We start from the raw sequence: 26,307 nt of genomic DNA, 5'->3' as shown, positions 1-26,307 counted from the left end.
CTGGAGGTTCTGGCAAACCTGGCTGACCTTCCCCACCCCTTCTTGGCCCCTGGGATTCTCAGGGCCTCTACAGAGTCCCCGGCCCCCTTCGCAGACTTCCATTCCTCAGATGGTCTTCACTTTGCTCCGTATCTGGCTGGCTGTGTTTGGTCTCATTTTGTCAGGTGTCAGAAGGCCTCCATTCATCTATTGTTTTGCTGGTGCCTGTGGGAGGCCTCACTTGCTGCGCTGTGAGGCGACTCCCTGAGGGTATTTCTACTCCTGCTGTTTCACCTGTTGTACAGTTTCCCTGATCTTGTGCTGTGCAGTCTGGCTAGCAAAGAAGTGCCCGATAATTCTGACGATCACTTCCTCATTTTCGTGAGGCACAATGACTTCTGCACTGGTTAAGTTCTGTGGTTCATTCACGGTCTTGCTACCTTTGCCAGTCACCTGGCCAGCTGTGGGAGAGGGCACTCTGATATGGGCTTCCAGCTTCACTCCTTTGGGGTTAAAGAATTTTCTTCTTTCAGTTTCCCGAAGATCCGTCCCTGGGCCTTGATGGAGGCTCCGGCGAATCTTGGCAGCTGTTTGATGTGTGCCCCTTTCTTCCCGATGATGGTACCCACAGCCTGGGTTAGGATGAAGAGATTCACAATCTCCTGCTTGGAGAGTGATGATGCGGGAATGGGTCAAACTGGTGATGAGGGTACAGGCTGGAGAAGTATCCGGAGTGGGTATTAACAGCCAGCATATCATTTTCAAAGGCCTCACGCAGCTTCTTCATAATCTCTATCTCAGCACTGGCACAGGCCTCTACTGTGCCCTTCACGGTGATGGTTCTTTCTGGGTTGTATATGCTCAAATCCTGCAAGGAGGAGATTGTTATCTTGGTCCCTGTTTCATGTTCAATTTTCTAAACATTTCTGCCTTCTTTTGCAATCAGTCTTCCAACCAGCCCATTGTGGGCCATGATTTTCAGAGGAATCTCTTCGGCTGGTTTGGTCTCATCTGCCTCTTTCTGCATGATTTCAAGAATTGTGTGGCTGTGACATGCTTCAGAAGTCCCCTCTGGGGTGGCATGAATGGTGACAGGCTTCTCTTCAGCTCCAGAGTTCTCTTTTCTGTAGATGTCTAGCTGGGACTGGGTCTACTTAGTGATGTTCATTTTGGTCAAGCCCTCCTTTCCAATCATGGCACCAAAAAACTGGGGGTGGGATCTGCAGCAGGAAATCTGTCTGGCCTGAGAAGAGTCTCCAGGGCATGGCCTTGCTTCTGGGAAGAGTGGTCCCCACCCTGGGCTCGCTGAGGGGGTGAAGGGGAGCTCACCTCTTCATCCAGGGTATAGGAATTCTTGAAGGAGTAGTTCTCAATCTGATGCCCACTTAGCTTCTTCATGGCTATTTTGCTGCTTCTCTTGTTGCATATGTGACGTTGACATCAGCAGTTTCTGTGTCTGTGTTGACTTGTTCCACATTCTCCACTGTCCCGTATTGAGCCAAAAGTGCATCCAACACCTCCCACCGAAGGTGAGGAGGTATGTTTCAAATCTGAATTTTCCTGTTCCTTACCTTTTTAGAGACTGAGTAATCAACCATGATTTTCCCATGCAATTCCACTTTACCTTGGCCTTGCCGCCGCCCCGCGCCCACTCCACAAGTCGGTTGGGAAGGGGCTCCTGCGAGGCCGGGTTCGGCCAGGCTGGGAGCAGAGTCTTGTGCTGGCTAGAGTTGGGTAGTGCGCGTGCGCGAGTTCCTAGTACATTATTAACTTTATGAAAGTCTTTGTAATTTTTCTAAGTCAAAATGTTCATAAACATTTAAATAAAAATAACACATTAGTAGAGGTTGCATTATATCGATTATTTGTATAATTTATAAAATTGTTTAATGTACAAGCATTAATAAAACATTTAAACTATATACATTTTCTATTTAATTGCAACAAGTCTCCCAAAATAATGCCCTATTTGGGATTTATTCACATTTATAAGATTGAATTAAAGGGAGAAATAGAATGTTCCAGGAAGGAGAATAAAATGATTAATAGTATCCAAGAAAATAATCCTTGACTCAAATATAATGATGAAAAAATATGAAGAGTATGAAAAGAAGAAAGTGTTAGAGAAAAATTAGGTCATCTAGAACACACCTTACTTTCTCAGTAATCCTAAAATAACAGACTTTTACAAGAGTGCTTTACAAACATTTCTGTGTAGATTTTTAATTAACGAATTGTTGGTATAGAGGAAAGAAAATGTAGTAAGTTGCTAGAAGTATCAGCATCTTCAATGGTACCAAAAAAGTCTTGCTCCCGCATCTATTTCAGCTGAAATTGAACACCTTCTTTGTCACTACAGATGTGTAGAGACTATAGTAATAATGTAGCAGCTGACAGCAGGTGAGAAATTGAGTACCATGCTGTCATATTAAAAATCAACTCTTAATATGCTTAATAGAAACTTACCTTGAAAATTTATTTTAAATTAGATTCTACATTTATCTTTGTATTCCAAAAAGTCATTCTGTAATGATGATATTTGGCTTTTGCCACAGCTTAGTAGTGTGCTGTATTTTAACAATATGGAATGTAGTAAAATCTATACCTTTTCTTTTCTTCTGTGTGCCTATCATGTTTATTAATTTACCCAAATTATACAGAATGTTGTGTAAGTTTAGAGGAAAGTATTTTTAATAGCAAAATCCTGTGTTTTCAGCCTTAATTTTTTTAGAGGCTAGTTTCTATTTTAACTAATAATTTAGTAGGCTGCATATTATATATAAAATTTAAACAAGTTTTTATGTTTCAACATAGAGGAATTGCCAATTATTTTCTTCTTAACTAAGTGATGCATTACATTAAATCCACTGAAGTACTTTTCAACATAATTTACACAAATAAGTACTACCATATAAAAAATTTCCGCCTGTAATCCCAGTACTTTGGGAGGCCGAGGCGGGCAGATCATGAAGTCAGGAGATCGAGACCATCCTGGCTAACATGGTGAAACCCCGTCCCTACTAAAAATACAAAAAATATTAGCCGGGCGTGGTGGCAGGCACCTGTAGTCCCAGCTACTTGGAAGGCTGAGGCAGGAGAATGGCGTGAACCCGAGAGGCGGAGCTTGCAGTGAGCTGAGATGCACCACTGCACTCCAGCCTGGGCAACAGAGCGAGGAGACTCCGTCTCAAAAAAAAAAATTTTTTTTCAGTGTTATTTCATTTTCCTTCAGTTCTTTCATGAGATAGTTATTAGAACCACTTACTGTGAATTAGAGATAATAGAGACATAAAACAAAAATGTGCTTTTTTCCCCTCTACAGTAGAAAACAATGGTAACCACTTATTTATTTCTTTGTCAATCAATGAAAATAGAATAGTGTGTACTGGAGATGGGTGTGGAGATCTTAAAGTTTAAAAACAGCTGCGTAGTATCCAAATAAGTAATATAGGATGTATTGTAACAATGCAAGAACTGGTTTGATTTAATTAACTGTGGTTTAATATGTTGTGCATCTCACTCATGGTAAACCATGGTGGCATTTACTGGCTGATGCTTCAAAGCACTACTGTTTTCCATCTACGGTCATTGGTCAGTTGTGTTGTAGAGGCATTATATAAGGTCTGGAAAACAGTTCTGAAGGATTTTGCTTTAATGATAGGTGTAACATCTAGTCCATTTGTTGATGTCATTTTTTTTTTTTTTTTTAAAGACAGAATCTTGCTCTGCTGCCCAGGCTGGAGTGCAGTGGCACGATCTTGGCTCACTGCAACCTCAGATTCCTAGGTTCAAGCGGTTCTCCTGCCTCTGCCTCAGTCTCCTGAGTAGCTAGGATTACAGGTGTGTGCCACCACACCTGGCTAATTTTTGTATTTTTAGTAGAGACAGGGTTTGGCCATATTGGCCAGGTTGGTCTTGAACTCCTGGCCTCAAGTGATCCACCTGCCTTGGCCTCCCAAAGTGCTAGGATTATAGGCATGAACCACCGTGCCTGACTTGCTGATTTTAATTTGATGTAATCTCTAAACTCTGTTCTTAATGACTTTAAAGTTTGAAACTGTAATGGTTTTACCAAGTAGCTTTTAAATGATGTTTCCTGAAGCAGAGAACAGATAAATTTGAATGATACGTTTCCAACTACAGACAGCAATGATCTTCATGTCCTATTACATTCACCCTATAAAATCACCTGGATGTTTTTAAAAAGGCAAGTGGAGAATGGAGAAAAAAGAGGCATTGCTTATGTGATATGTATAGTGTTCTGAGATTTCTTACATTTGATAATGCTATGGTAGTTATCTTAGATAAAAAGTAGTTTCAAAAATTCCAGTTCTGTAACCACATCTGATATGGTTTAGCAGTGTCCCCACCCAGATCTCATCTTGAATTCCCACGTGTCGTGGGAGGGACCTGGTGGAAAGTCTTTCCTGTGCTGTTCTCATGATAGTGAATAAGTCTTACAAGATCTGATGGTTTTAAAAAGAGGCGTTCCCCTTCACAAGCTCTCATTTTTTACCTGCCACCATCCATGTAAGATGTTACTTGCTCCTCCTTGCCTTCCCCCATGATTGTGAGGCTTCCCAAGGCACATGGAACTGTAAGTCCAATTAAACTTCTTTCTTTTGTAAATTGTTCAGTCTTTATCAGCAGTGTGAAAATGGAATAATACAACACCTTAACTTTTGAAGTAAATGAGATGCCTGATGGTATTTTCCCCCAAGTATTTTGTGTTTGCTTTTACAGGTACTTTTTGGATTACTTGATTAAAAATGCAAAAATTACTATAAAAATAGAGGATTATATCTCTTTAACATATTATCACTGTTATCTTTCAATACATTGACAATGCAAGGGTAATAGTTGAGGGTTTTTGTCCAAATGTTGGGGTAAGCAACCAGGCTAATGTAAAGTGGAGGCAAGGAAAATGTTTCAGTGAAAAGGAAAACAGGCCATGTAAATACATTGTCAGTGAAAAATAAGAAATGAATAAATAAATATTTAATAAAATTAATGACTGAAACAGAAAAAGTCATGAATGTTTTTGGATAATAGGCTATACCACAGGGATATAGAATTAGTTGAGAGGGTGGAACAGGAATCACCTGTTCCCCCAAAATTATTGAAATAAAGTAAAATAAATTTTAAAAAATTCATACAAAAAAAGAAAGTATTTGTTACCTGACCTGCATTATGCAATTTTTTTTTTTTTTTTTTTTTTTTTTTTAAGAATGGCAAACTCCTTCTGAAACTCTTGATGGCCTTCAATTCTTCAATTTCAGGTCTTGCTGCTCTCATCCTACTTCCTATAGGCAGTACTACCAGTAAGCTTCTGTAATAGGCCTCTAGGCAGTTCCAGTTCCTTCCTTAGGTTTGTAGGTCATGCTTTTCCATTGCCTGGAGTACTTCAATTTACTCTACCCTCACCCTCTTTTCTGGTTTACTTTTCTTTATCCTTGAATATTAATTCTATAGACCGGGATAGGGGTACCTTTATAGTTTCAAAGTGCCCTGTACTTCCACTGTCATAGTACATATATTAATTGTACATTTCTCTAAGTTAGTGTAAGAGTTTGTGGGAGAGTGTGTGTGTGTGTGAAAAGACAGTATCTTTAGTTAATAAGCACAAAATAAATATGTTTTGAATGAGAAGATTCTGGTTCTAGTATTTACTATTTTTAGATTTAGGAAACATTTATTAAATATTTAAATATTACTTCTTAGTCCACCCTGGGTCAGGGGTTTAGGGGAAAACTAATGGACACGGGGCAAGCTTAGGTGAAGGATGATGCTTGAGCTCAGCTGTGTAGGATGAGTTAGTCTGGACCGAGGTGCTGATAAAAATAGAATAAATTTTGGTAAGAACTTTTCCTCCAGTGTATTTTGGCATTGCTTTGTAGAATAAAAAATAAGTTAAAGGATGTTAGACTATAATAAAATTTATATTGAAAAAAACTTATGAGAAATTAACTTTATATGAAAATTCTAAAAAAGTCTGAAATGTACAGATGCTTCATGTTAATACTGACAGTTACTGGCTAGTTTATCTTATTTCAATTCATAATAAAAAAGCTAAAACAATTGTTTTTAAGCACTAACAGAATAACTGGGTCTTGGAAAATAAGTAGCATTATTTGCAAAATGTGTAATATGCCAACTGGTGGCATTTTGCTTCCCTATAATTATTATCTAGTGAATGATAAGACTAGATTATCATTCTAGTGATATATCTAAAAATAAATTTCTTATTTATTTATATGTTATATGGTAAAACTTATATTTAGAATCTTACAAGGGAAAGGAAAAACATCTTTTCCCCCTCTCCAAAAATCTACTGAGAGAGGAAGGTATTTATTTGGCTTACCTGAATTACATAAGACAATATCTCAGACTTTCACCTGAGTAAGAATCACTTTGGTTCATGCTAAAATGCAGGTTCTTAGGCCAGTCCTGTTTTTGTTGGTGAGGCTCTTACATTTGACCTTTAATGAACATCCCAATGTTATCACATTCCAATGTGATAACAAATTGGAAAATAATGTGTATGTCAGTAATATGTAATTCAGATACTAACAACTGACCCTTATTCTCCTGGCCATTGAGTGGTGTGGCTGACACATTCTATGTAAATCTGAGGTTCTCAACAGGTTATATCCAATTCTGTCATAAATTTAGAGTAATCTTAAGTACATTGAATTAAATGTTGCTTATTGAATGCATGACATTTCACCTAGAATTCACAAAATCATTCAGATTACTTTATTCTTATCATCTGGGTACCCTACTTTGCTGAGCAAACTGTGTTACATGTGGGTTTGTTTATTACAGTCTGTGCAAAAAGAAACATCAACAATATTACTATCATTTCACTTTGGTATTTCTGGTATTCCACTAATGCCTCATTTGTAATAGTTAGGTATATCTTTATCTTTCTAGTAAACTGTTTGGTTTTTAAAGAATAGACAATTTAAAAAATGTTGAAATATAGTATATATCCCTAACTGACTTTGTAGGGGATAACTTTCTTTTTAATCTTGGTTATTTCTTGATTATATGCTGCTTATAAAAAATACAAAGCTTAGACATTTACTTTGTTTTTTACCTTTTACAATTTTTGTTAAAGTAATACATATTCACTTTAATATGTGAAACAGTGCATTAATATGCACAGAAATATTTTTAAAAAGCTAATATCCTTTCCATCCCTTTTTTTCCCACCTCACTTTCTTTATGCTGATACAAACAAACACATGTATAGGTTTGTGTTGAGTATGTATTTTAATGTGATTATTTGCATATTTTGGAACTTGCTTTTTAAAAACACCATGTTGTGGTGATTGTTCCAGCATAACTGTATAATTATAACTTATTCTTCTTAATAGCTGTGTACTATTCCATATGTGTAAGAGAGTATCATTATTTCTTCAGTAATTCTGTTTATGAACATTTAAGACCCTTTTTCGTTACTACTCATAATGGTGCAACAGATAACTTTGCTTATAGATCTCTATGCATTCATTTTCTTTCTGTTTTATTAAAGATACAGGATTGTGGGTCAAAAATAATGTGTATTTCAGTTTAATGAATTTCCTTTATAAAATAAATAACATTTTATATACTTGTTATAAAAATAGACTATAGAATATGGAAAACACATAGAATGAAATAAAAAGCATCTATGAATCTACCATCAAAACACAATCAATGTGCTAACAAATTGGAAGTTACTTTTTCAGTTGTTTATAATTATTTGCTTCTTTACAATTCATTACATCAATTGTGTTGTAATCCTGTAAGGTTTATTTTTACCACAAGGAAGATTTCACAGAGTAATTTCAAATTCTGAATTTTTAATTTTTTTTTTTTTTTTTTTTTTGAGACAGGTTCTTGCTCTGTCACCCAGGCTGGAGTGTAGTGATGTGGTCACAGCTCACTGCAGCTTCAATCTCCAGGGCTCAAGTGCTGCTACCTCCTCAGCCTCTTAAGTAGCTGGGACTACAGGTGCATGCCACCTCACCTAGCTAATTAAAAAAATTTTGTTTTTGTGGAGATGGGATCTCACTATGTTGTTTAGGCCAGTCCAAACTCCTGGGCTCAAGTGATCCTCCCACCTCAGACTCCCAAAGTGCAGGGATTTCAGGTGTGAGCCACAGTGCCAGGCCTAAGTATTTTTTTTTAAGGCCCAAGTAGTTTGTTTTTAAGGCCCTTAAGTTTTAACTATAGATTTGTCTTTGTTGTTCCTACTTCTTTCACTTAAAGAGAACAGCTGAGAACTTCCAATGAAATTTGTAATATAATCTAAAAAGTGGAATATTGATAAAGGAAGAAAAAATAGCCCTGAAATAGAACTGTGCAAGCTTGAGTACTAGGTGTGGCATCTACCTGATTAGACATGGGATTTTGGTTAAGCTACTTGATGTCAGAACCTTAGTTTCTTCCAATATTTCCAAATTCAGGTAATAGTGACTTACATTTTAAGATAGTTATTTGCAGTTGAAGAAAAAGAAGCAAAAATATTAAATAGTATGTTGTTACTTAACTTGATTCTGTCTTAGAACCAAAAATGTCAAAGTTTTCCAAACTCAATATCAGAAAGTTTCTTTTTGCCTCCTTGCAGTCCATCCTGATCATCATCCCCATAGGCAGTTCTTATTCTGATTTCTGTCATCATAGGCTCAGTTTTCTGATTCTTGAAGTTAATGTAAGTGGAACTATACAATATATACTCTTGTATCTGGTTTCTTTCAACAGAATGTTTATGTGGTTTATTGATGTTATATGAATATAACATATTTCTATGCTGTGCAGTATTATGCTATGTAAAATTAGTAAACTATTCTAATTCTAAACTAATGTTATTAGTAAAATTAGTAAACTATTCCACTAAGTAGGATAGATTAATAGGCTCTAAGTGAAAAACAAGTATTCTTTTAGCACCACTTTACCTTTCTTTTTTAGAGAAGGATGTTTGTATTCATGTATGTGTGTGCATGTATATATGTTACTGATAGATGGATATATAGGTAGGTGAATAGGTAGAGTGGTAGTTTTGGTTTGAAAAATTGAGACGAATTCATATAAAACAACTATGAGTTATTACGTCTTGGGAAAATGGAGCATGTGAGACCCACCTTTTATATACTTTTAAAAACTCATGTAATTATGAGTTTTGCCTTTTATGTTTTGTGTCTTTCAGATGAGGCAGGAGGAGCTATACCCCCTACCAAATAAATAAAAGCTTTTAAAATTACTTTTTTCTTTCTGCTCTGTTCCTTATTTCTACTGTCTCTCCAATTTTTTTTTCTAATTGTATGGGGAAATGTAGCCTTTAATTTAGCTCTTAACATTACAAGAGTTGCTCTTAACCTCCCATAAACAAGATTATTATGCCCATTATGGTTTTGGGGTGTGTGTGTGTAGTAGCTGGCTATTTCTGTCTATGATAATTTACCCTGTTCCCCCCATAACCTCCACTCCCAATGCATTTCCTTGAAGAGATCTTTTGAAAGTCCTGGTAGTTATTTACTAAATATAGTACTTTAAAGCAACGAGGTAGTATTCATTTAAGTAAGTGACAAATTTTTCAATATTTGGGAGTTAATATTTTAAACTCCCAAAATAAAGATTGATCCTTTTTGGCAATTTAGCCAAACCTTCAATATTTGATTGTTTAAAGATAGATTTAGTTTCTGATGAGTGAGGGAAACGAATCTGAAAAAAATGATATACTTTGCTGTACTTTTGTCATCATAGTTTATAATCAAATCCTTGGAAACTAACAGCATTAGTAAACAACAAAATAATTAGAAAATTAAAATACTGAATCATTAACAGATTGTTAGCAAACAATAGAAAATACTGGGGTTTTAAAAAAATGATACTGTTTACTATACTGAGGTAGTCAGCCTCAAAAGATGGCTATGAATCAGGCCTCCTAGTATTTATGCTCTTCTGTTGGCCTTTCCCCTTAAATCTGGGCTGTCCCTGTGACTTGCTTTTGACTTGCTTGTGGTGAAAGTGATACTGTTTGACTTCTGAGGACAGGTTATAAGGAGCCTTGCATTTTCCGTGCGAGTCACCTGGCATATGTGCTCTGGGAGAAGCCAGCCACCATATGTGAAGGCCAGTATCCCTGAAACTGCTATGTTGTGAGGACGCCTAAGCTAGTCACACAGAGAGGCTAATTGTAAGGAAGGAGAGAGAGAAATGCTTCTCTGACTCTCAGCTGTTGCAGTTATTCCAGCTAAGTTATCAGACATATGAGTGACAAAACCATCTTGGATTTCCAGCTCGATTGAAACTTCAGATGATTCCAGCCCAAGCCACCATCTGATGCAGCTACATGAGTGAGACCAAACCAAGAACCACTCAGATAAGTCTAGAAAATTCCACAGAACTGTAAGAGAGAAATAATAGATTCTTGTTTTTAAACCTTAGTTTTGGAGGATTTCCATAGCAACAAATAACCAGAACAGGTATTTTTAATTAAAATTTGTCTTAAATATATTTTATCATGGAAAAGACCAAGATATTCTACTCATCCTCAGCATTTCACTCTTTTCTAGATGACAGTATTTTGAGCCAAGGGATATGATTTAAATAATTGACACAGAATTGCAGATAAAGAGAGGTTCTGGGGTTAAGAATCAGTTCAGCTAAAACCAATCTGAAGCATCTAAGGCTACTAGAAAGCTTTAAGGAGCCATGAATCATACTTCAGGGACCCAACAGTAATGAGGGGGTTCAGGTTGAATCCAAGCATTTTCTGTTTATAGTTAAACAGAACAATATAATAAGATATGCAATAATTTACTTTAAAGAAATTAAATAAGTATAAAGCTTTCACTCTTTCTTCCTCATTTACTTTATTTCCTACTTTAGATGGCATTTTGGTGGCTCAGTTAAAATAATACTTAATAAAGTTCGGCTTCATGTAAAGGGGTGGGATTTGTATCATATTAATGTGACTTCTAAGTCCCTTTATGCATTCCAGATAAGAGGAAATGTGAATCCCCTAATGCCAGAGACTGCTGTTTTTTGATTGCTAACTCTTTGACCTCAGAGTTCACACAGTATATTAGGCATAGTGCATTGAGCTCATTTTCTAAGTTATCTTTATGTTTTGTCAACTGCCAGGTGGACTCTGGGCATTTTTTGGGGAAATGTGGTTAAGGCAGCCATAATTAGCAACTGCTTGAAATACTTACCAGGTATTTTAAAGAATATTAATAAGACCTCATTTAATTTGGTTGGCAGCTCTTAGATGATTTCTACAGTGATCATGATCATGTCTTACATTTTTATATATTACCTAGCCATTTAATAATGTACTTGAGAACTAAATATTTTAATAGTATTTCCTTACAGTCTGATACAGCGTGCAATGTTAGGTAGTTAAATGTTGTCTAATACATAATTTTGAGCTCGATTAGCTTGAAATGGCAAGTTCATCTAAAGTACATATGAATAAAAGGGATTATAAGTATAGTGAAGTGTAACATAGAACTGGTAAATATTTTAAATATATGTACTCATTATGATTTGTAAATATTATAGCCAAAGCATGCAGTTGCAACAACTTCCAAAAATTAAAAACTATTTGAAAACTCTTTTTACATTTTACACTTAATAAACTAATTTGTACATAAACCACATTATTTATATTTAAAACTTAAAAAATTCACTTTCTCCAGCTATTCTAACAAGAACTTAATAAGTAGGCTTTGCTTTTAAAATGACACAATCTACCAGTTATTTGGTAAAACTAGCATAATCATAAATTTCCCATCCATGCTTTTTCCAAAAATACTAACCCATATTGTTCTCTCTGGACCTGTTGTAGGGATGACTAATCCAACTGCTGAGGTCTCTCTTTATGTGTTTGATGGAACACTTGGCTTGCTGGACTACAGCTGTGTGTTTATGTGCAGTGCACACCTGCAGGGGCCTGACAAATAGCTGTAGTATGCAGAGGATACAAAATTACCCTGGCAGTGCTGCAAATAAGGAAGTTTCTGTTTTGAAGTCCATATGTGTGTGTGCTTGAGATGCCAGCTGGTGTATTTATGTTGCATGCACAGATGTAAAACTGCCAACTGATTTTATACCAAATAAAGTCTAATCTTTTTATACGTACTTTGTGTCAAAGTTATGAAGTGGTATGTAAGAATATTCTCATGACTTAGCTCTTTTAAAATAAAAACTGCTATTAAAAATATGAACTCATAATATCATTAGGAAAGAGAGGAAAAAGGATAGTGATAGAGATGGTATTTCTTAACTATTATCCTGTGTATAATAATGTTGTTATTACTATATCGTTAGATAAGTAAAGTTTTGATGTATTCTAATCATGAATGATATATATTCTCTTTTGTGACTAGAGTCAGTCAGGTCTTTATGAAATCCCAATTTATGAATACTGAAATGTGAAAGACAAATTTATATAATTACTTGACTTGAAGGCTTTGGCTATTCTATTTTTCAAGTACATTTGATTTTAACAAGTTGAAAGGATGGTGCATTTTTTGCCATTTTTAGAATGTATTTAAATTTGTTCTGAAAGAAATATTAGTGTTTATAAATACCAGGGATAATATTTCCCAAGTCTATGGAAATTTTAAAACCAATATAAAAATAGTGGAAAAGCCAGTTATTCAAAAGAACCTTTGAAAGAAGCAATTGTTTTTGTTTCTTTTAATATGTCTTCTCTAACTAAATGAAGAAATATATTTTATTGACACTGTCCGTCCCAAACAAGAATAATGATTTGATTATTAGATAATTGATCTTCAAATTAATATTTGCAAATGAGATACTGTATATGTTACTTAAGTGCAAATGTAGATTAGAGTGGAAGCTTTTTTTAAAAATTAGTGTTGGATATATTCATTTTCTCTAAGAACTATCATTGCTTACGAAGCAGTGATTTTTTCCATATATAATTGGTTTCTTTGTTTTCTTTTTCTTTCTTTTTTTTTTTTTGGAGATGGAGTCTCGCTGTTGTCAGCCCGGGCTGGAGTGCAATGGCGCGGTCTTGGCTCACTGCAACCTCTGCCGCCTGGGTTCCAGCAATTCTCCTGCCTCAGCCTCCCGAGTAGCTGAGATTACAGGCGTCTGCCACCATGGCCAGCTAATTTTTGTACTTTTTTTTAGTAGAGGCGGGGTTTCACCATGTTGGCCAGGCTGGTCTCAAGCTCCTGACCTCAGGTGATCCACCCACCTCGACCTCCCAAAGTGCTGGGATTACAGGCATGAGCCACCATGCCCGGCCCATATATAATTGGTTTCTAATATTAATGGATATGTTTCAGTTGAATCATTTTCAAAAGGATTGACTTTTACTATATTTGAAATATATGTACAAATTAAGAATTTTTAGACATTGCTTAACAATAGCTGTTATCAGAATTTGTTTTTGTTTTATTTATAACCTCTTTATTGTTTTGTATCATTTTATATGTATAGGTTTATAAGTATTTGCAAATGGAGGAAAGTAGTTCAAGTGCTTTTCAAAATCATGTTAACTTTCTTATTAGAAACTTTTAATGGTACTGTAAAAATATGTTGTCGTATATAATCTTGTATTCAGTTTTGCATTTGAAACACACTGAATTTGTCTTTCACATAAGTATATCTAGATATATTGATTCTTCTGATATTAATGTAAGTTATAATTGAGTTCTGATTTTTTACTTATAGAATTGCCTTATCATAGTTCCTTATTTGACTGTATTTTACTGACATTTTGTATGCTTTCCTAATTATTATTTTTAGTGATAGTGTCAAACTTTAGTTTGTAATGCCTTTAAAAACTTACATAGTGTTTAATAGGCATGATTCCTTTTTCTTCAATGGTAGGCATGATGCCTTTTTTTGTCATAAAGGGATGTATATTTGCTATTTTTTCTAGCATAATTTTACTTGAACTTTCACTGTAATCAAATTTCAGCAAATGCGGGAAAGGCCTGAGCTTTTAGCATTGTCCCTTAGCCTTAAAGTCTAAATTTTGACTAAATCAGGCATCTTAATTCATGAAGAACGTTTGATTTGGAATAAGTTTTATATAATGAGACAGAAAGATGGACTAGAAACCACATCTCCCAATGGCTGACCTGAGGGACAAGATGTTTTTGACAAAATATGCAATTACTTGTATGATAAAAAGTGCATAAAGAAACCAAGTACATCAATTTCCCAAATGAAAGGTAGTATGGTATACTTGAATTAACTCTTGATCAGGAGACATACAAAATTCTAGCCCTGTAACACACAGTTGTATGTTATTAGACTAGTTTCCTGGAGCTTTAGTTTAGTTTAATTTTTCTACTAGAGAAAGGGGATAGTAATTCTGATTAATATTGATGTGAGTATTAATAATAAGATAATGGACATAAAGCTGTTCTGTGGTCAGGGTGTGGAGCATGTAGTAGATGTTCAATAATAGTTGACTTTTTTTTTTTTAAAGCAGTAGTAGTAACAGTTTGAAAAAGTTCATTACATAGGAAATATACATGTAAAGTTAACTCAGAAAAGGATAGACATAAGAAAGCTTCACTGATGCCTTACGTTTTTTCCTGAAAATATATTTTAAAGAAAGGACCAAACCTCAAATTTTTACAGCTAAAAGAATCTTTTATTACTTATTTGAGAGATTATGTTCAATACATTGCTTGGTTATTTAGTGCTAGGGCCAACTGCCTTTAGTAGGATATCACTTCAAACACTGCTGCCGCCACTGCAGGTTGCAAGCACATGATTGAAGGCTTCTAGTTCTCAGCTCATGCCCAGATGTCTTTCAATAACTATAGCCAGTAATTTCTTCAAATTGCTCACTTTATCAGCAGCACATGTCATCAATCCTGAAGTGGTTGGTCAAGTCAACTGCAGAATCTTTAGCTTATAGACACAGCTGCAAACAGGTGAACAGGCAGAAAGTAATTTGTGCAGCTTGGTGGCTGTCAGACGAAAGACAGACAATCTGTGTTTAAAACAGATTGCAGGCCCTGTATGGGCCAGACAAAAGGGATTTCTCCAACTGCAAATAATTCTAAGGTTAACATATTTTCCTTTCTGCCATTAGGTGATTTGTTAAAATTGGAAACAATGAACATTATAAATCTACACAGAAACTGGAGACAAGATGAAAGAGAAAATCAGATCACTAAATAGGTTTACATTTGTCTTTCCAAAGAAGTATAACTGGCATTCATATAAGCTGTTTTCTCACAAATTAAGCCAAGTTATAAAATAATTCTTTGAAACTTAAAAGATTACAAATATTTCAAGTTGCATTAAGAATTACTGGTATTAAAAAAGCAATGAACCTTGAACAGTCCAGTTTTTATAAGTAGTTTTTAGAGTTAATTGTTAATTTGTAGATGTTGGAATTTGCTTCTTTAAAAATATTATTTAGTATTTTTCTTGCAGCTTTATTAAGTAGATTTTAAAACTAGCATATGCTAGATATAACACACTTTTCAGCACATAAAATCTACCATGGTTACAGAACAAAAATTCATATGGAGAAAAATATTCTGAGGACCTATGCATTTAAAAAAGTTGTCCTCACATTTTTTCCTTTGGAGTTATTTAGATCAGAATCTGAAAGATACCTGAATCTATCTGTAAAACAGTTATATTTTAGAAGATTGTTCTATAATAACACTAAGAATATTCATCATTTTTGTCCATAAATCTCAAAATGATAAACTTATGAGAGTCTGAATCAGCAAAGTTATTTCTCAACAGTATTGGTCCATATAGGTGCCTACTCATTAAACTAAACAGGAGGAAGGACTATACTACATTAGCTAAATGAGTACCTCATGACAGAAGACTACTGAAGGAGATAGACACACTATCTTTAAGACACACTATCTTAAATATTTAAAAAAGTTTAGATATTTAAAATATGTGTACATGTGTAGTGCATGGATACATGTGTTTGTAGGGAGGAACACATGAGAAATAATTGAGTAGTCCTTTGTTTTCTACCAGAGCTTATGTCTATGATATAGAGAACCGTAAGTGAATGTTACTGATTAATTCTCTTATTTTTGGCTCTCTTGTGCTTTCTCTCGTTTCACAATCAATTTAGTATTGTAATTGTTTTTAATAGGTAATGATCTGTGTAACATCGTGTTTCAGAACACAGTCCTCAGTGTCAAATTGTATTTAAGTTCCAGTTTGATAATACTGTGTGATTTTTGAACAAGTTACTTAACCTACCAAATCCTTAGTTTTTCAGTGGTGATAGTGTCTATTTATTAACTTAGGTTGTTTTGTGGTATTAAAAACTCATATAAAGTATTGTGCCTTGTGCCTTGTACTTATTTAAAGCTTCAATAAACTTTAGGCATTTTCTGCTAGAATCCAAACATCCTGAGGAAAGGGAATGTTTTGGTCTTGCTCCTAGCTGCTTCCTAAGCATTTATTACCATGATTTGAACCTCTAAGAACTCAGAAGTAATCTGAATGAACTTGTCAATAGTTCTGTAATTTTTAGAGTCCACTGTGCTGATTTCCTTTAGTCATAATATTCCTTTCTTGCCAAATGCCTTGACCTTAAATATGACAACAATTCTTATTTATTTATTGAGACAGAGCCTTGCTCTGTCACCCAGGCTGCAGTGCAGTGGCGCGATCTTGGCTCACTGCGACCTCTGCCTCCTGGGTTCAAGCGATTCTCCTACCTCACCGTCAGTAATCCCAAGTAGCTGGGATTACAGGCACTCACTACTATGTCTGACTAATTTTTGTGTTGTTTTAGTACAGACAGGGTTTTGCCATGCTGGCCAGGGTGGCCTCAAGACTCCTGGCCTCATGTGATCCACCCACCTCAGCCTCCCAAAGTACTGGGATTATAGGTGTGAGCCACTGCGCCCCGCCCTCATTTATTTTTTGGGTATAGACAAAGCGGTATGAATATTTTACTGTCTCTCATTTCAGTTTTTCTAACATTAGGAAATTGTTCTTGATTACAGCTGTTTGTCAAATACAGCTAGCTGTGGTGCCTCATGCTCACAGAATAATCTGGCATTAAAAATCAATTATATTTTACTGTTTTTTGTTTTGTTTTGTTTTTTGAGACTGGGTCTCACTTTCTCAACCAAGCCTTTTGGTCTCCAAACTTGCCCAACATGGTTCCACTCCATTCTTTGGCCAAAAATCAATGGGTTCAAGAGCACAAGTTTTAACTCTAGGACTTAATTTTAGATTTCTCATATCAAAATCGCTTTGCCTCTATAGCAGTAGTTAGAGCTTCCAATATATGCTGACTTTCAGGCCCTACACCATACCTATTGTTTTGAAATCTCTGAGGATGGGGCCTGGATGTCGATCTTTCAATAAAATCTCTTTGTGTCTATCTAATGTGGACCCATGGTTGAGAACAAGTGTTCTAGGACAGAGACTGGCAAGTTATGACCCATGGGCCAAATCCAGCCCATCAGCTGTTTTTGACTGGAATGCAGTAACCATCATTATTTGGCTGGTTAGTTATTATCCATGGCTGTTTCGTGCTACAACAGCAGAGTTAAATAAATGCAACAGAGACTGTATGTCTTGCAAAGCCTAAAATATTTATTATTTAACCCTTCATAAAAAATGTTTGCTGGCTGGGTGCGGTGGCTCAAGCCTGTAATCCCAGCACTTTGGAAGGCTGAGATGGGCGGATCACGAGGTCAGGAGATCGAGACCATCCTGACTAACACGGTGAAACCCCATCTCTACTAAAAAAATACAAAAAACTAGCCGGGTGAGGTGGTGGGCACCTGTAGTCCCAGCTACTCGGGAGGCTGAGGCAGGAGAATGGCATAAACCTGGGAGGCAGAACTTGCAGTGAGCTGAGATCCGGCCACTGCACTACAGCCTGGGCGACAGAGCGAGACTCCGTCTCAAAAAAAAAAAAAAAAAAGGTTTTCAAACCCATTTTAGATTATGAGCTCTGATGTGGTGACTCACGCCTGTAATCACAGCACTGTGGAGGGCCAAGGTAGGTGGATCACGAGGTCAGGAGTTCGAGACCACCTTGGCCAACATGGTGAAACTCTACCTCTACTAAAAAATTAGCCGGGCGTGGTGGCACGCACCTATAATCCTAGCTACTCAGGAAGCTGAGGCAGGAGAATCACTTGAATCCGGGAGGTCGAGGTCTCACCACTGCACTCTAGCCTTGGTGACAGAGTGAGACTCTGTCTCAGAAAAAAAACCAAACAAACCAAAACGAATAAAAAAAGATTATGAGCTCTGATTATCAACAGTTTTGCACATATTTTGTGTTTGTTGCTACTTCAGGTAATCCATTGGTGAATTAGCTAGATATTTTTGATTACCTTTTTATTTCTTGCCTAATAGTGAGCTGTTTGAGGGCAGGCTCCATATTTTATAGCTCTTTAAAATCCTCAACCCCTAATATAGCTAATTTTGCATAGTTGGGTGTAAGTAAATGTTCATTAATTGACTCTAGTTATTGGCCTTCAGTTATTGCATGAAGGTGCTAGTAAGGGACAGTGTGGAGCTTTTGATTTGTGCATGTTCACAATGATTCAGTGGTATTTAGTGCATGTTCAGTTTTTTTTTTAACTCCTTCTATTAAAATAGACATTATTGTAATTTAGAATATTACCAAGTCTTCATTGTATAATTACAGAAAATCCCTTAATTTTTTTTTCATTTCTGGAATTACCATTAACCTTCATTACTCATTGTTTGTACTTAATGTTTAGATCTAAGCTACAAAACAGCATACCATATTTTCATCATCATTACTGTTTTAAAAATTTGCCTTCATTCCTGTTTCAGGGAGTTTGGGCAATGCCTGTGATATTTGTGTCTTGAAAATAGTGGTCTGTCAGATACAAGGTTGATCCAATTTTAATAATAGTTTTTTCTACTTCTTGATCTTTAATGGATTGAAATTATCTTGGCTTTTGCTGGTAGTGTAGTCATAATAATTTTTAAATTGTGAGTGCTCAAGGGAGAAAACAGATCCAAAGTGTCCTGTATTGGTTCTGTGTTATTCCCCTGGAATGATGTGTTTGACTAGTTTTCTTTTAAACTATTAACTACATAAATTTTGTTCAAGGCTGGTGTCTTAGCATTTGTATTACAACTATAGTTAGTACACATACATGTCTTCTATATTCATTAAGAAAGATCACTATCTTACATTGTTTTTTTCATTTCACTTGTTAAATAAAGTGAATATGTTATTTAGGGCAGGGAAAAAAATAAGGCAATCAGGCAGGTTGCTGACGGCAGTCCAAATGGCTGATCAGAGAGTCTTTATATGCATTGGTAATGTGTTGTGCAATATAAGCTGAAATATATTCCACAAGGGAGGAAAACGGAATAGGTTACATACCCTGTTCCTAAGTGCAATGAATATAAAACTCCATTACTCACTTTAGGCAGGTGCTTTTTATATGAGGCTTTAAAGTAATATAAAACTGCTGGTGAAATGATTGGTTTATACAGACACCACTTAGCTTCCAGTGCTCTAACCAGATAAAGAGACTAAAACTATTAAGATATTTCTTTAATGATTCAGGGATTGATGTTTAATATTCTTTTGGTATAATGGCCTGTCCCTATAACATTGTATAGTTATGAAATTTGTGTGTGACTTGGTTATGAAAGACTTTTTTCAGGGAAAGAGGAAAAAAGTTCTTATTTGTTAATGATAAGGAAATGAATCTCTCCAAAATTTCTTTCAGTGTATACATATATAGAAAGATATATATCTGCATTTAAAAATATTTTTGAAGGACTTTCTAAATACGTTTCTTGGTAGTTTTTTTCAGCTTTTCTCCAAGAACGATTGAACATTTTATAGGCATTAAGATTGAATAAATTTTGTAATGTACAATAACTCTCTTTAGGATAACTCTGCAATTGGTTGATGAACATTATGAAGCATTAAAATGTGTATTAGTTCATAAAGATTTGCAGTGATCTCACTTATATATACAAACCGCTATATTTCTCTTTTTTGACACTTTTACAGAGAACAAGTACCTGCTTATTGTTTTAACGCTGAACATTCTCTTATGAGTGAATTTTTATAAATTAAAAGGGACGTTAAAAGGATAACAAATAGGCATTTTTCGAATTTGTCTTAGGTTCTAAATATTTGAACCAGATGGTTTTCTTTCTAAATCTGTCATTGATTGATTGATTAATTGATTTTCCCTCCCTCCCCTCCCTCAGTGCCTCCATGTCTCCCACCCTTGAGCTTCCCCCTCACCCCCAACCCTGCTTCCCCTTATTAGGTGACATTTACATACAATCAGCTATTTTACAGTTTATGATTCAGTGGTATTTAGTGCATTCACAATGTGCAACTACCAGGCCTCAGTTTCAAAATATTGATATCACTCCATAAAAACACCCCATAGCTTTTAAGTAATTGCTCGTAATTCCTCCTCTCCCTCATCCCCTGGTATCCTCTACTCTTATCTACTTTTGTCTCTATGGATTTTCCTTTTCTGGACATCTGATATTAAAGGAATCATATATTAATATTATGGGACCTTTTGGTTTTCTCCAGAGATCTGGCTAAGTTGTTGTGTGTATCAACAGTTCATTCATTTTTTATTGCTCATAATATTCCATGGTATGGATGTACCACGGTTTGTTAAATAATTTATCTGTGGAAGGACATATTTGTTGTTTCCAGTTTTTGGCTATTACAATAAAGCTGTGATAAACATATACAAGTTTTTGTGTGAACATGCATTTCGTTTCTCTGGGAGTAATGCCTCAGAATACAGTTGCTGGGCTATACGGTAGTTGAATGTTTAAATTTTTTTTTGTTTTTGAGACAGAGTCTCGCTCTGTCACCCAGGCTGGAGTGCAGTGGTGCGATCTCAGCTTACTGCAAGCTCCGCCTCCCAGGTTCACGCCATTCTCCTGCCTCAGCCTCCCAAGTGGCTGGGACTACAGGTGCCCACCACCATGCCTGGCTAATTTTTTGCATTTTTAGTAGAGACGGGGTTTCACCATGTTAACCAGATGGTCTCCATCTCCTGACATCGTGATCCGCCTGCCTTGGCCTCCCAAGGTGCTGGGATTACAGGTGTGAGTCGCCGCCCCAGCCTGAATATTTAATTTTGAAATGAATGGATATGACTGTGTTTCAATAAAGTTTTATTTATAAAAGCAGGAAGTGGGCCAGATTTGGCCTATGTGGTTTGTCTAACATGGTTATAGGAAGAAGGAATTGGTGGATAAATATCATGGCTTTGTTAACGCCTATTTAATCATGTTCCTTAAATATATTGTTTAGTAAACTTCTTTATAGAATTACCCATATAGTAATTTTTGTTTTCAAATAGTAAACTTAAGATGATATCCCATTTCATTCCTTATATTGGTAATTTATAGTTTCTCTCTTTCTTATTAGAGTTTTTCAGTTTTATTGGTCTTTAAAAAAGTCTAAAAAATCAATTTAAAATTTTAAATACAATTTTTTTATTTTTAGAATTTTGAATATAAATTTTGTTGATTTCTGCTACCTTTGTTATTTTTTGCCCATGCTTACTTTGGTTTTATTTTGCTTTCCATGTTTTTGGTGTTTTAGGTGAGAGCTAGATTATGGAATTAAGACTTACTTTTACTGTGCACATTCGGTGCTATACATTTCTCTCTGTGTACTGCTTTAGTTGTGGCCCACAAATTTTGATATATTATGTCTTCATTCAATTTTTTTCTTCTATTTCATTGGAGAATCTTTGGCTCATGGACTATTTAGATCTGTTTAATTTCCAAGTTTGGGGAGATTTTCCTACTACTTTTTAAAAAATTGATTTCTAATTTGAATCTAATGTGGTCCGAGAACAAACTCTGTATAGCTTCATTTATTTTAATTCTGTTCATTTCTGGTCCAGTATAATATTGTCTACCTTGTTAGCTGTTTCATGGGCATTTGAAAAGAATGTGTATTCTGCTGTTCTGTAACCTAGAAACAGCTTATTAGTTGATGGCATTTTTGACATTGTCTATATCCTTGCTGACACTCTGTCTAGTTGTTGTGTTTGTTGTTGAGAGGGGTATCGAAGTGTCCAAATATAGTTGTAGATTTATTTTTTCAGCTCTATCTCTTTCTGCTTTACGTATTTTATAGCTATGTTGTTTGGTTTATATTTCAAGTTGCTGTGTCTGTTCAGAGGATTGGCTCTTAGGATTTTTTTCCTCTTAAACCTACTTTGTTTGACATTAAAATAACCAGTTTTTTAAAAAAATATTGAGATAAAGTTCACATAACAGAAAATGTATCATATAGCTATTTTAAAGTGTACAATTCAGGAGTTTTTAATAAATTCATATAGCTCTGCGGCTATCACCACTCTCTAATTTTAGAACATTTTTATCTCCCCAGAAGAAACCCCATACCCATTAAGCAATCATTCCCCATTCCCATTTCCCCACAGCCCTTGGCAATGACTAATCTACTTAATGTCTCTGTGGAATCCTGATTTTGAATATTTTCTATAAATGGAATCATGGAATATGTAATGTTTTGTATCTGATTTATTTCACTAAGAATATCTTATACAAGCTTTTGTGTGGACATTCTTATACAAGCTTATGTGTGGACATATATTTTCAGTTTCTTTGGTTATTTACATAGGAGATGTACTGCGGGATCATATGGTCATGTTTGATTAACTGCAAAATTGTTTTCCGTAGCAGCTGGACCATATGACATTCCTAGCAGCAATGTATGAGGGTTTCTTTTCTTTTCTTTTTTATTATACTTTAAGTTCTAGGGTACATGTGCACAACATGCAGCTTTGTTACATATGTATACATGTGCCATGTTGGTGTGCTGCACCCGTTAACTCGTCATTTACATTAGGTATATCTCCTAATGCTATCCCTCCCCACTCCCCCCAACCCCCAACAGGCCCAGGTGTGCGATGTTCCCCTTCCTGTGTCTGAGTGTTCTCATTGTTCAATACCCACCTATGAGTGAGAATATGTGGTGTTTGGTTTTCTGTTCTTGCGATAGTTTGCTGAGAATGATGGTTTCTAGCTGCATCTATGTCCCTACAAAGGACCTGAACTCATCCTTTTTTATGGCTGTATAGTGTTCCATGGTGTATATGTGTCACATTTTCAAAATCCAGTCTGTCACTGATGGACATTTGGGTTGATTCCAAGTCTTTGCTATTGTGAATAGTGCTGCAATAAACATATGTGTGCATGTGTCTTTATAGCAACATGATTTATAATCCTTTGGGTATATACCCAGTAATGGGATGGCTGGGTCAAATGGTATTTCTAGTTCTAGATCCTTGAGGAATCGCCACACTGTCTTCCACAATGCTTGAACTAGTTTACAGTCCCACGAACAGTGTAAAAGTGTTCCTATTTCTCCACATCCTCTCCAGCACTTGTTGTTTCCTGACTTTTTAATGATTACCATTCTAACTGGTGTGAAATGGTAGTATCTCATTGTGGTTTTGGTTTGCATTTCTCTGATGGCTAGTGATGATGAACATTTTTTCATGTGTCTGTTGGCTGCATAAATGTCTTCTTTTGAGAAGTGTCTGTTCATATCCTTTGCCCACTTTTTGATGGGGTTGTTTTTTTCTTGTAAATTTGTTTGAGTTCTTTGTAGGTCCTGGATACTAGCCCTTTGTCAGATGAGTAGATTGCAAAAATTGTCTCCCACTCTGCAGGTTGCCTGTTCACTCTGATGGTAGTTTCTTTTGCTGTGCAGAAGCTCTTTAGTTTAATTGGATCCCATTTGTCAATTTTGGCTTTTGTTGCCATTGCTTTTGATGTTTTAGAAATGAAGTCCTTGCCCATGCCTATGTCCTGAATGGTACTACCTAGGTTTTCTTCTAGGGTTTTTATGGTATTAGGTCTAACATTTAAGTCTCTAATCCATCTTGAATTAGTATTTGTATAAGGTGTAAGGAAAGGATCCAGTTTCAGCTTTCTACTTATGGCTAGCCAGTTTTCCCAGCACCATTTATTAAATAAGGAATCCTTTCCCATTTCTTGTTTTTGTCAGGTTTGTCAAAGATCAGATGGTTGTAGATGTGTGGTATTGTTTCTGAGGGTTCTGTTCTGTTCCATTGGTCTATAAGTCTGTTTTGGTACCAGTAGCATGCTGTTTTGGTTACTGTAGCCTTGTAGTATAGTTTGAAGTCAGGTAGCATGATGCCTCCAGCTTTGTTCTTTTGACTTAGGATTGTCTTGGCAATGCGGGCTCTTTTTTGGTTCCATATGAACTTTACAGTAGTTTTTTTCCAATTCTGTGAAGAAAGTCATTGGTAGCTTACTGGGGATAGCATTGAATCTATAAATTACCTTGGACAGTATGGCCATTTTCATGATATTGATTCTTCCTATCCATGAGCGTGGTATGTTCTTCCATTTGTTTGTGTCCTCTTTTATTTCATTGAGCAGTGGTTTGTAGTTCTTCTTGAAGAGGTCCTTCACATCCCTTGTAAGTTAGATTCCTAGATATTTTATTCCCTTTGAAGCAGTTGTGAATGGGAGTTCGCTCATGATTTGGCTCTCTGTTTTTCTGTTATTGGTGTATGAGAATGCTAGTGACTTTTGCACATTGATTTTGTATCCTGAGAGTTTGCTGAAGTTGCTTATCAGCTTAAGGAGATTTTGGGCTGAGACAGTGGGGTTTTCTAAATATACAATCATGTCATCTGCAAACAGGGACAGTTTGACTTCCTCTTTTCCTAATTGAATACCCTTTTTTTCTTTCTCTTGCCTGATTGCCCTGGCCAGAACTTCCAACACTATGTTGAATAGGAGTGGTGAGAGAGGACATCCCTGTCTTGTGCCAGTTTTCAAGGGGAATGCTTCCAGTTTTTGCCCATTCAGTATGATATTGGCTGTGGGTTTGTCCTAAATAGCTCTTATTATTTTGAGTTATGTTCCATCAATACCGAATTTATTGAGCGTTTTTATCATGAAGGGCTGTTGAATTTTGTCAAAGGCCTTTTCTGCATCTGTTGAGATAATCATGTGGTTTTTGTCTTTGGTTCTGTTTATATACTGGATTACGTTTATTGATTTGCATATGTTGAACCAGCCTTGCATCCCAGGGATGAAGCCCACTTGATCATGGTGGATAAGCTTTTTGATGTGCTGCTGGATTCAGTTTGCCAGTATTTTATTGAGGATTTTAGCATCGATGTTCATTAGGGGTATTGGTCCAAAATTCTCTTTTTTTGTTGTGTTTCTGCCAGGCTTTGGTATCAGGATGATATTGTCCTCATAAAATGAGATAGGGAGGATTTCCTCTTTTTCTATTGATTGGAATAATTTCAGAAGGAATAGTACCAGCTCCTCCTTGTACCTCTGGTAGAATTCTGCTGTGAATCTGTCTGGTCCTGGATGTTTTTTGGTTGGTAGGCTATTAATTGCCTCAATTTCAGAGCCTGTTATTATTGGTCTATTCAGAGATTCAACTTCTTCCTGGTTTAATCATGGGAGTATATGCGTCCAGGAATTTATCCATTTCTTCTAGGTTTTCTAATTTATTTGCATAGAGGTGTTTATAATATTCTCTGATATTAGTTTGTATTTCTGTGGGATCGGTGGTGATATCCCCTTTATCATTTTTTATTGCGTCTATTTGATTCTTCTCTCTTTTCTTCTTTATTAGTCTTGCTAGCGGTCTATCAATTGTGTTGACCTTTTGAAAAACCAGCTCCTGGATTCATTAATTTTTTAAGGGATTTTTGTGTCTCTATCTCCTTCAGTTCTGCTCTGATCTTAGCTATTTCTTGCCTTCTGCTAGCTTTTGAATATGTTTGCTTTTGCTTCTCTAGTTCTTTGAATTGTGATGTCAGGGTGTCAATTTTAGATCTTTCCTGCTTTCTCTTGTGGGCATTTAGTGCTATAAATTTTCCTCTAGACACTGCTTTAAATGTGTCCCAGAGATTCTGGTATGTTGTATCTTTTTTCTCATTGGTTTCAAGGAACAACTTTATTTCTGCCTTCATTTCGTTATGTACCCAGTAGTCATTCAGGAGCAGGTTGTTCAGTTTCCATGTAGTTGGGTGGTTTTGAGTGAGTTTCTTAATCCTGAGTTCTAGTTTGATTGCATTGTGGTCTGAGAGACAGTTTGTTATAATTTCTGTTCTTTTACATTTGCTGAGGAGTGCTTTACTTCCAACTATGTGGTCAATTTTGGAATAAGTGTGATGTGGTGCTCAGAAGAATGTATATTCTGTTGATTTGGGGTGGAGAGTACTGTAGATGTCTATTAGGTCTGCTTGGTGCAGAGTTGAGTTCAATTCCTGGATATTCTTGTTAACTTTCTGTCTTATTGATGTGTCTAATGTTGAC

General features: G+C 35.9%; 1 protein-coding gene and 1 pseudogene across 9 annotated transcripts in view; one reads left to right on the top strand and one right to left on the bottom strand.

Moving 5' to 3' along the window:
- Positions 1 to 26,307, top strand: part of LOC105476071 (vacuolar protein sorting 13 homolog B) — an 859,286-nt gene that overhangs the window by 217,317 nt on the left and 615,662 nt on the right. The window lies entirely within an intron of this gene.
- On the bottom strand, positions 217 to 1,411 carry LOC112425624 (insulin-like growth factor 2 mRNA-binding protein 2 pseudogene; annotated as a pseudogene).

This window comes from Macaca nemestrina, chromosome 8, assembly GCF_043159975.1.
Source record: "Macaca nemestrina isolate mMacNem1 chromosome 8, mMacNem.hap1, whole genome shotgun sequence".
Lineage (NCBI taxonomy): Eukaryota > Metazoa > Chordata > Mammalia > Primates > Cercopithecidae > Macaca > Macaca nemestrina.
Note: the sequence above shows the minus strand (reverse complement) of the source record. Positions and strands in the feature narration are given on the sequence as shown.